The sequence below is a fragment of the Etheostoma cragini genome, chromosome 20, assembly GCF_013103735.1.
Source record: "Etheostoma cragini isolate CJK2018 chromosome 20, CSU_Ecrag_1.0, whole genome shotgun sequence".
In the NCBI taxonomy this organism is placed as follows: Eukaryota; Metazoa; Chordata; class Actinopteri; order Perciformes; family Percidae; genus Etheostoma; species Etheostoma cragini.
The window spans coordinates 13,412,802-13,423,534 of record NC_048426.1 but is presented as its reverse complement, the minus strand read 5'-3'; positions in this window follow the sequence as shown (position 1 = coordinate 13,423,534).

Genomic DNA, 10,733 nt, shown 5'->3' with positions numbered 1-10,733 from the left:
AAACTTTAGTTTAAAAGTAGGCCATAATTAGCACGGAAGCACCACTTTTAAGATTTATAATATCTGTAATTTTCTGTCAAATGCTCTTTTGAATGGGAGTGCTAGGGGCACTCCTGTGATCCCATCAAAATCAACATTTTTAAAACACTACGGCTCGACACATGAAACTTTGCTCGAAGTATCACCAGCTGTCACCTCTACAAATAAACTTCAGCATTGAGAATGTTGTTTGTGTACACAGAAATTACTAAAAAGAAAGATTTTTAACGAATTAGCCTACTTTATCAGTTGTTACGGGTACATTCACAAAAACATCATAGGTTGCCTTTTGGCAATAGTTATGCACCACTCAAGGTCAAATTCCTAACCCCAACCAATTGACCAGTGGGTTTCATAATTTCCCGAGCGGGACTTGCCTAGAAATGAATTGGGAGCCATAATAACGCGCCCTGCACTGCTTCTACTATTATTACTAATCATAGTTAGGGTATATTATCGTTATTGTAACTATAATTGCCACTGTTAATCATACCCACTGCTATAATCATTATGAATAATATTTCTGTATATCTGTCTCTGTATCCCAACCGTCAGCGGCAGACGGCCGCCCACCAAGAGTCAGGTTCTCTCCAAGGTTTCTGCCTGTCAAAAGGACGTTTTTCCTCTCCACTGTCGTACCAAATGCTTGTTCTTGTGGGAATTGTTGGTCATTTTTAAATATGGTCTAGACCTACTCTACTTGTAAAATGTCCAGAGATAAGTCATCTATGATGATTATGATGTTATAATTTACACTCTAAATAAAAAAAATTGAAATGAATTGTAATTAACCACATATGACAAAATATTCTACAGTTACAGATTTGGTGAGAAGCGCCTTGATCTTTATGGGAGCTCAGAAAGAATCCCTGAATGAACAACTACATGAACATTGAATCTTATAATCAGTGGCATGTGTGTCGGCAGAATAATAGTCAGATTATGATGGTTGCGTTGTGTCTGTACATCGGTAGGCAGTGGTGTACTCACCGACCTCCAGCTACCTGCCGCCTTCAATAAACTCTCCTGACGTTTTTTCCTCTTATGGTATGTTGCAAAGGAGACATTTATTTTCATTCTTAAAGGCTGAGGTGAGTGAGTTCAACTTAAAGGTGTTACACAAAACAAGGATTGAAACAGATCACTTTCTAACCCAAATTTGCCCACATGAACATAATTGCAACAATTAGCCCCCACACACACAAGATCATGTCAGCTTAACTGAGATAATTTATATTTCTAAAGCATTTTTTTTCCTTGTGTATCTAGATATTCTTCGACTGTTTTCAGATACAGTCTCTCTCTCTTCAGGAATCGCAAAGCTCAAAGTTTGGACATCCTGATTTCAGCACAAATGTGCCAGCAAAAGAGATTTCCACAGGGTGATCCGGCCACAATGGTTACAGAGCTGAATAAGAGCAAACCACTGATTGTGATCGCATGTCTCATATTCTCAACAGAGGTCTCTACCAAACCGGCTGCCATAGCCTCAGCCAAATCTGACCAATGAATTACTTCACATTGCCCCTCTGCTAAATCTAATATTGTGAAGGAGAATTCCCCATGTTTGAATTACAGCTGTGGCTGCCTTTCATTATCCAGTGCATCATTTATTAAGGCTTTGAAAGCTGTCCAAAGCATATGTCCAAACTGCCACCTCTGATCATCATTGATTGATGTGTCAGAATCACAAACAGTATAGATTTCTACATGAAATACAAGAAAATTGTGTCACAGGCCAGTCTGTGACCTCCAGATTCCCTGTGTTTTCTGTTTGTTTTTCCCTGTCAGTCTTTCCATGTGTCTCCTCGCCTGTGTGTGGTGTGTGGCGTGTGTGTGACTTTATCCGCAGGGGCGTGGTGTAGCAGGCATTATCAGGCACACCTGGCTTCTATTATAATCAACAAAAGGTACAAGAAACCCAGCTCTCCAGTTCAACTCACTACGTGGTAAACTCCTCAGGCCTTAATTCTCAGCGTCTCATTCTCTAGTAAGAAACTTAACTTCGTAAATTGTTTGTGCCGCTGAATCTTAGAGTGTCTCTCTCATCTGCAGCACCAGCCCAAATTCCTCCACGTCTGTTGCCTGCCGCGCTCCCTTGCCATCTGTCAACATCTCATTCCATCTGGATTGTTACCACTCTTCCTTCCATTCACTCTCGGATTTGTTACAACCAAGAAAAAATAAACTTTCTTCATCTTTAACATCGAGTCAGTGTTCTGAATCTGTTTCTGGCGTGCACACTAGAGCTTACTGTAACAAATTGTGTCCGATTTTGATCAGTCGGGTTTTCAGAAATCCAGCCATTTCTGATCAGTCAGAAATCCAAGAAGAAGTAACATAAGTGGGCTGCATCTAAAAAAACATACTAGAAACTGAAACACATGCAGCAAATTAGTTGTGAACAGAGTTAAGTTTTCAGCCGTGGTTTTCTTTCTTCAATTATGCAAAACAAGTATAATTTTACAGATATTTTTGGCGAAAGGAAGCCAGTGAAGTTACAACCCTGCTGTGTAAAGCATGCAAGTTGTAATTATGTATAATTGATGTTCAAGAAAAGCTGGAATAGATTTCAAATCTTTTTTCTTGTAGGTAGCCCTGTTTCCTGTTCTCATCATTACCTCAATCACTTTGATGCTGTTGAAAATGTATCACCTTGTTGTTAGGTTGTTGTGTGGTTAAGGTTTGCCTTGTTGCTGTGGTAACTTGGAAAAAACAGACGGATCACTGTACTGTAACAGCAGAATGTGTTTTATCCATGACTAAGACACTAACTGTATCAGGTCTACTTCAGTTTCATCACCAGAAAACCACAGAGCTGGAGCTTCTTTCTAGATTTACCATTCAGCCATTTTTCCTAGCTTTGTAGACGAGAATGCAATGCAACTTGCGAGTTAGTGCAGGTGTTCTTTACACCTTTATGCACTTCATAAGTTGGAAACACAGAAGTACAGCAGGGAGGCTAGGAGGAGGTAAATAACACCTGGAATGCACATGAACCAACTGAAGATAATTATGTAAGATTGTGCAGTGATGGAAGAGTTAATAAGTAATGCTGACAGTATCATGGAAACCAAAAGCAACACAGCCTCTTAATTCATTGGGGCCAGGCCAAACACTAGCAGTGTATCAAAAAGTTAAAGCTACAAAATCTCTAATTTTATAATAATTATTTATCTGTGACGGTTGCTGGCATGAAGCAGACAAAAATCCAAAGCACAACTTGAGAAACAACAAATTAAGAGAAATCCCAAATCTTTTGTCTTTCTGTATTTTGGTTTCTGTTAACTTATCATTTTGGTTTATGGCCACCATTTGTGTCATTCTTCTCATTTTCAGGCACAGCAAGAAGATGTTTTTCTCCAAAAAACTTCAAAACCCACTGTACAACAAACCCTAATTCTGGTTCTAGTAAACAGAATGGAGCAACCCCCACCAAAAAAACCACAAAAATGTCCTTGAGTAGTTGTTGAAGACCAAAACAGAGCTATCTTTTAATCTTCCCATTTTGTGTGCATCCATGTCCCAGAAATGCCTGTTACTAACCTAGCGCTGGGGAGTCATTCCCCGGAGTCCTTATGTTCTTTTCCCCTGGCATGTTTCCGGTGATCAGGTAGGCTCCAAAATCATGGTCTGGGCTGTCACTGTGGTCCCGCTACACGTTCCGTTCTGCGATGACATGTGACATCCTGCCACGATCTGCAGTGCCCAGCTACGTCCTGCTGTGCCTTGTAATGCCGCACAGTGCCCTGCTATGCCACAAACTACTACAATGAACTACTACAAACTACTTATTTTTGGGGACTGTTATTGCCACTCTTCTTCTAACCCCGACCAGTCGTCAGACACCGCCTACCAAGAGCCTGGGTCTGTCTGAGGTTTCTTCCCAAAGGGGAGTTTTTCCTCGCCACTGTCGCACTGTTGCTTGCTCTGGAGGAAACTACTAGAACTGTTGGGTCCTTGTAAATTATTGATTATGGTCTAGACCTACTCTATCTGTAAAGTGTCTTGAGATAACTCTTGTTATGAATTGATACCTAAATAAAATTGAATTGAAATTGAATTATAACTTGTTTACCAAAACAACTTAAAAGTGTAATATGCATTATTTTACTGAAAACAATGTAAAAACTAATACAGTGCTTCACTCTTTAGCTCGCTCAACCACCGCTGCTCTCTCTGTCTCTGGCTGTGGAGGAGGGGCCAAGTCAAAACGCTTTGGGTTTCCAAACAGTAAGTGATACTTACTACACACCTTTAAAAGATGGTGACATGTCATTTTTGTGTTTACAGCTTGTTTCCACTTTTTTCGAGTGGCCAGAAAACCAGTCGTCTTTAGAGCTTAACATCCTGGAGTGTAACTTTGAGGTCTCCTCTACTGTTTTGTGGGTTTTCAAGTGTCCTCAAAAGTCTTGAGCCTTGATTTTTTTACACTGTGAGGCCAATCTCTAGGTCTTTTGCTCAGGTCACTGAACTTACTCATTTCTTGTGGGCATTTAATGACATTCCTTGAACTTCATGCAAGCTGTCCTGGGTTTCTGACTATACCAAGTGGCCAAGCTGGAGTTTCGCTCAGCACGTTCCCCTGACCTTTGTTAGACTACGTATACCATCTCTCAGGATGATCTCAAATCTAATCATGCAATTCAATTAGAAGAACCTCATTGGCCTCAAGGCTTTGTCTCAGGTCTCATTAAATGACATTTCTTCTTCTGTGAACAGAGTCGGGTTTGTTGGGTGATGGAGGACGATATGGTGAGAGAAGTAGAAAAGAGGGGTGTCTTCAATTAAAACAAAACTAAGCCCTCAAATAAGTATTTTTCTAATTAGAGGAGGATGATGCCTCCATCTGACGGCTGTCAGGTGTTTCATAACTTCAAATACAGAATTTTGGAAGTCTCCTTTAATGTTCAATTTCTGTTGAGAGAGTGTGAGTCCTTTGTGTCCGTCTGTGTTTGTTTGAGGCAGAAATTGCATTTCCATCGGAAAGCATTGAGTTTCAAAGATTTCTCTGAGTCACATGTAATTAGCCTGAAGGACAACGCTTTTCTTCTTACCCCCTTGAGCATTGCTTTGACGAAACGTTTAAAAACGTGGCTTGTCATTTAGAAAAAGATTCCGACCATTCACGGGTCTGATAGAAATGATCGCTTGTCAAGGGTTAGGGTTAGGGTTGCACACCGTTTGAAACAAGCTTTTTGTTTTGTTGATCACATTGTCTGCTTTTGTTTATGCATTGCTACAGGTACTATGTATTCACAATGAATCTCCATCTTGGCAGTTTATCGCTGAAATGTTATTTAATTTTTCTCTCTTGCAAGGTGGTCAGAGTTGTGGGTCATTTGCACTTTTTGTGGAGCTGCTGAGGGTTTGATGTCTTGCTCAAGAGCCCTTAAGACATGCCTGCAAATGCACCTTGAACTTCTTGAGCCTCAAATTGCAGAGATTTAGCCAAATAAATGTGTGCTCCAGTAGGCTCTACATCTGGTTAATTTTTTGTGGCTTAAAATGGAACTTAAGTGCCAGACATTAAATTTGGCTTGAGCCATTCAGAGATATTTTTATTTCCTGCTGATAATGCAGATTGCTTGAACATCTAATATTCATGAAATTATTTACATACTCTACAACATTTTTGCAGCTGATGACATGAGGTGAATACAGTTGGCCTAAATGTTACTACTTACTGTAGGATGTTAACTGTAGGAGGATAAATGTACTCCCGGTGTGAATTTTTAGAGCATTTTACATGTTTTTTGTGTTAGATGTGATCCAGATACTGTATTTGTGTTACTTCTGTTTTGCTGTGTGTCTAAATATACGATAAAAAGTAATGGAGGTGCTAAATGAATTGTCTCAATCTAATGAGAGTGACTTTTAAAGCTTCATTTAATTCTTTACCTATTGTTAATGTGTGACTTACCTCATTCAATCCATTTGGAAGTTTACATATGCTAAGACTCTTTTAATGACTTCATTAGCTAACAGCCAGATGTATAAACAGATGTTGTCATGCAGCAGCAAACATGCATGTATTAACCTCCACAGTTGGCATGTGAAATACAAAGTTGTCTGGGTCTGTTGTGTTGTTTCCTCTATTTTTAGTGTGTTTGTCTGTGTGTAAGACAGTCTGATCACGGCCCATAACAAAGTCCCTCCCCAATTATTGTGTCGCAGTTACTGTACACAGGTCTCCCTGTACAGTACCTCACAGAGTTGGTTTATGGACCAAAATGACAAATTGACAAATGAGATCAGCTTATACACACACACACACACACACACACACACACACACACACACACACACACACACACACATATATATATGTTTATATTATAGGGACATTAGTTAGGATAGTAGGTTTATGTCTGTGTAAAAGATAGAAGAATAAGAACAATTTGTTAAATATATACTGTGCATATATTTCAGCTATTATTAGTAAAAATCTTTTTCCAAAATTGTGGTTTGTTTTGTTGATCTTGGCATGAGAGTAAAATCTGTGACTGGACAATTCCTTTTGGCAAAAGATCAAATCCTGAGGCAAATTCTTGAATTTAATTTAAAAAAAAAATACATCTTGAATTTAATTTGAAAAATATTTTTATATATATACATTAATAAAAACTATAATTTAATAAAAAATGTGATAAAAACATAGAAGTCAGCATTATACATTCTAATATTAAAAGGAGGGTTACACTTTAATAAGTTTATTTACATCACCTGAATAGATGTGAAGGAAATTCAAAGAAAACACACCTGAGACATGTGGCAAGACATGTGGATTCAATCAAGAGATGATATAAGAATACAGAGAGAAAAAAGGACTGTCTGGAATAGTGATACACCGATCAGTTTTGAGATAATCGGCATCAGCCAACCCCTGTGCTCACCAGGCTGATTAACAGAAATGTATCCAGACACATTTGCAGGCAGCCTTGGCAGTATAGCGACTGTGGAACAAAGTTAGTGCTCCTCATTGACTCAATTTCTTCACTCTATCAGCAGACATCATCGTCATAGTAACAAGCCTTCAACCAGCTACATTAGCTTACAGGGCTCGAAAAAACTACTGTACAGGTGTACCCATTGATCAGATTTATCATATGGGATGGTGGTGGGCTAGTAAGCAAGTGTAACTGGGAAGTCTTTTAGGGAATAACGGAATATTTTACAAAATGACGTGCACAATCTGTACATCTTTGCAAGGTTTTGACAATTATTCGTGGTCTTGGTGAGAGTTAGATGAGAAGGTTGATACCACTTTCATATCTGTCTGATAAATTCGAAGCTAGAACCAGCAACAGGTCAGCTTTGCTTAGCATAAACAGCAGGAGGAAACTGTTAGCTTGGCTTTGCACAAAATTCAAATAATTCACCTTCTCACTAAAGTTAACACGTTGTATTTTTTGTAATTTTTATATTTTGGTTTTTGAAAGATTAAATGAGATACAACCCATACATTATAAAAGCTTTAGAGGTGTAAGTAGACAGAGTTTGTAAGGTTACCTTTGGACAAAGCCAGGCTAGCTGTTTCCCAAGTGTCAGTCTTTATGCTAAGGACGTACTCACACTTGACCAGTTGATTTGAACCTTGCGCAAGCCTGATTGTCCCCCACCCCACTCCCCAGCTGCCCCGCACTCACACTGCAATAAAACATTCAGGGCCAGAGCACGCTTATGTCATTACATTGCAGGTCTCGCCCACTACAATTCCCGTTTATCTGTAAGGTGAGAACCAGACCCGAGCATGTTTAGGGCAGCGATCACACTGATGCGCACCGCGCCAAATTCCACCCAAAGCGAACAGTGTCCTGGCCCACCTCTTTCAAGAGAGCCAGAGAACGTATTAGTGTAGCGTGCCCAGACAGATAAGCCATGACAGGCAGAAAACAGCTTACATCTGGTTGCTAGCTCAGCCACACAGCTAATCACAACCTTCAGAGGAAGAACAAGAATTCTGAGCTCAGCTGGGAATATTATCTCAATTCCCTCCAGAGCAATAAACGTCAAAAAGACAAAGCAATATAGGTGAATAATACAATTTATTGAAGGAAGCCAGACAGTGAGTTCAGTCAGAAACACAATACTATAAGCTTAATTTTGGATCAGCTAAAAGACATATCTTTACTGTCTGTGTATTTGCAAGACATACTATGTGCTGTCCTAGAGGTTAAAGGCATATACCTGTCTACTGTCCTGCTAAATGTTAAGCTCAGCTCATATTACTGTTAGTTATTACAGGAGGAAGTCTTGGCATTGATGTAAAGTAATATAGCGGAAATACAGCATGTTCATGAGTGGGTTTGTTGTTACCTTTACTTGCAGTAGACCACAGATCTCAGCAGATTAGAATAAAATCCTCTTCAGAAATCCAAATAATAGGGGCGGCCTCTAGCTCAGCGTTCGCCCCATGTTGGCTGGGTCCTGCAGCGGCCGGGGGTCGAGTCCGACCTACGGCCCTTTGCTGCGTGTTGTCCCCCATCTCTCTACCCATTTCATGTCTATCCACTATAATAAAGGGAAACGCCCCCCCCCCAAAAATAATCTAAAACAAAAAGGAAATCCACATAATAAAAGACAATGTACTCACATATAGGCGCTGACCCTACATCTCTTTGCTTTACATTTACTCTGTCTACGTCCAATTTAAATATTTCACATATCAACCTGGGTTTTGATGTTCCAATAATAACATTCCAGATAGAGCAGCACTGCCACTGTAGAGATTAAAATCTTTTTCTATTAAAAGGAAATATTTCCGTCAATCCAATTCATTTAAATAGTTTCACAAAAATGTCTGTAGGGGAGCGCTTCCAGGACTCGTATGATGTAGTTCATAGTTCATATTATTAGTTATTGTCTCAGCTGGGAACTTTGTTGTACTGTGAGGTTGACAAAACATTGGCAAGAAAAGTACACTTAATATCAATGTAGACACAAAACATAACAAATAAAACATGATAAAATGTTACATTGCTACGAGGTAAGCTTTGAAATGAATACACAACACACACACATGCACATACGATTGTGAACTTTAATCTGAATAATACGGAGACTCCAAAAAAGACATAGGTTAGTATTCCTATTTATCATCCTAATTTAAAGGAAATATCCGGTCGATTCCAAAACGTAGGTTTGTTGTTTGTAAATTCGGAGTGCTGTCAGTAGAGAGAAACACAAAAACAATTGGTGCTTTCAACACCAAGTTATCTTCCTGCTAGCATTAGTACCCAACAGGTATGAACAGGGCACGTTTTAAACAGGTTTTTAGCCTCTAAACATGTTCAAAATATCATTAAAACCCATGTGCAGTGATTCCTTCCGAGTGAAAACAGTGAATCTGACTGCTGTAGATGTGACAGAAATGCATGAAAGTCGTGCTAATTCAGCTCTCTTTGGTTCCTGTGTTGATACTGCAAGGAGGGCTTTGGGACCTTCTACAATCGACAATACCGCAAAAAGATGCTAACATATTTTAAAATATAAGCATATGTTAATTTTTCAAAGTAAGTGCTGTAGCACAACTAGGAGGAGACAAGTTATAATTGAGGTAAGTTTGGAGACACTCCCTTATTTAATCATGAAATTGATAGCCTACATATTTGTTTTGTTTTGTTTTTTTTGTGTTTGTGGACGGTCCCTAAGCTCTCTAACTGCCGTCTCAACACCAGAACTAAACACAGCTGAATTAGCACAACTTTCATGCCTTTCTACTGCAGTCAGATTCACTGTGTTCACTTGGAAGGAATCACTGCACATGGGTGCAAACATTGTGCATGTTTAGAGGCTAAAACATGTTTAAAACTTGCCCTGTTTGAGCCTGTTGGGTGCCAACTCTAGCAGGAGGAAAACAAGGTGTAGGCAGCACCAAGTGTTTTCATTTCTCTCTCTACTGACAGCAATCCAAATTTACAAACAACAGTGTTAACAGTAACCTTATCTTTAAGTTGGTTCATCACACCAACAGGTACAATTTGTTTTCAGAAGAATACCTTCTCCTCGGCAGCCATTCTGACTGATATTCAGATTGGTTTCTCCTGAGCACGAGATACTTTTGCACATCAGAAAGTATCTAACCAGAAAACCTGGTGGGCACCAGAAAAAAAACAAACTGTGGCACTTTAGGGGCTCCGTAAAAATACTGTGAAACATGTAGAAATAAATGAAAATATGTCACTAATAGGTTTCACTTGACCCAAATGATAAAAAGTGAAAACTTTGCTGAATCTAATTTTCTAATAAAGCATGCCTACATCAAAGACATGTAATGTAATCTGCTGACAGTAACATTATACCCTCTTCACTAGCAATGATCTTGCCACAACAGTGTGATTTTAAATTTTAAATGTTTTTTAATGAATGAAATGAGGAATATAGGTCACCTGTTTAGGCCAAATCCATCTCTAGAGTAGAGTTACCCAAGGCAATGACGGGCTCCAGTTACCTGGATAAGGAGAGATGAGAGGAAGAGGGGTATAGACGGGACTGAATAAGAGGGAATATTATTCCTTCTTCCACACTTGATTGAGTGGCTTCTGGAGTGTAACTACAGGATTCTTCCCAACACCTTGATCATTGCCAAAACCAGGTGTGAAGTGGTGGTCTCACACTCTTCAGATTCAATTGTCATAAGAGACAGAAATGAAGTGACCTCTCAATTTCTGACACACATCAACAACAGAAAA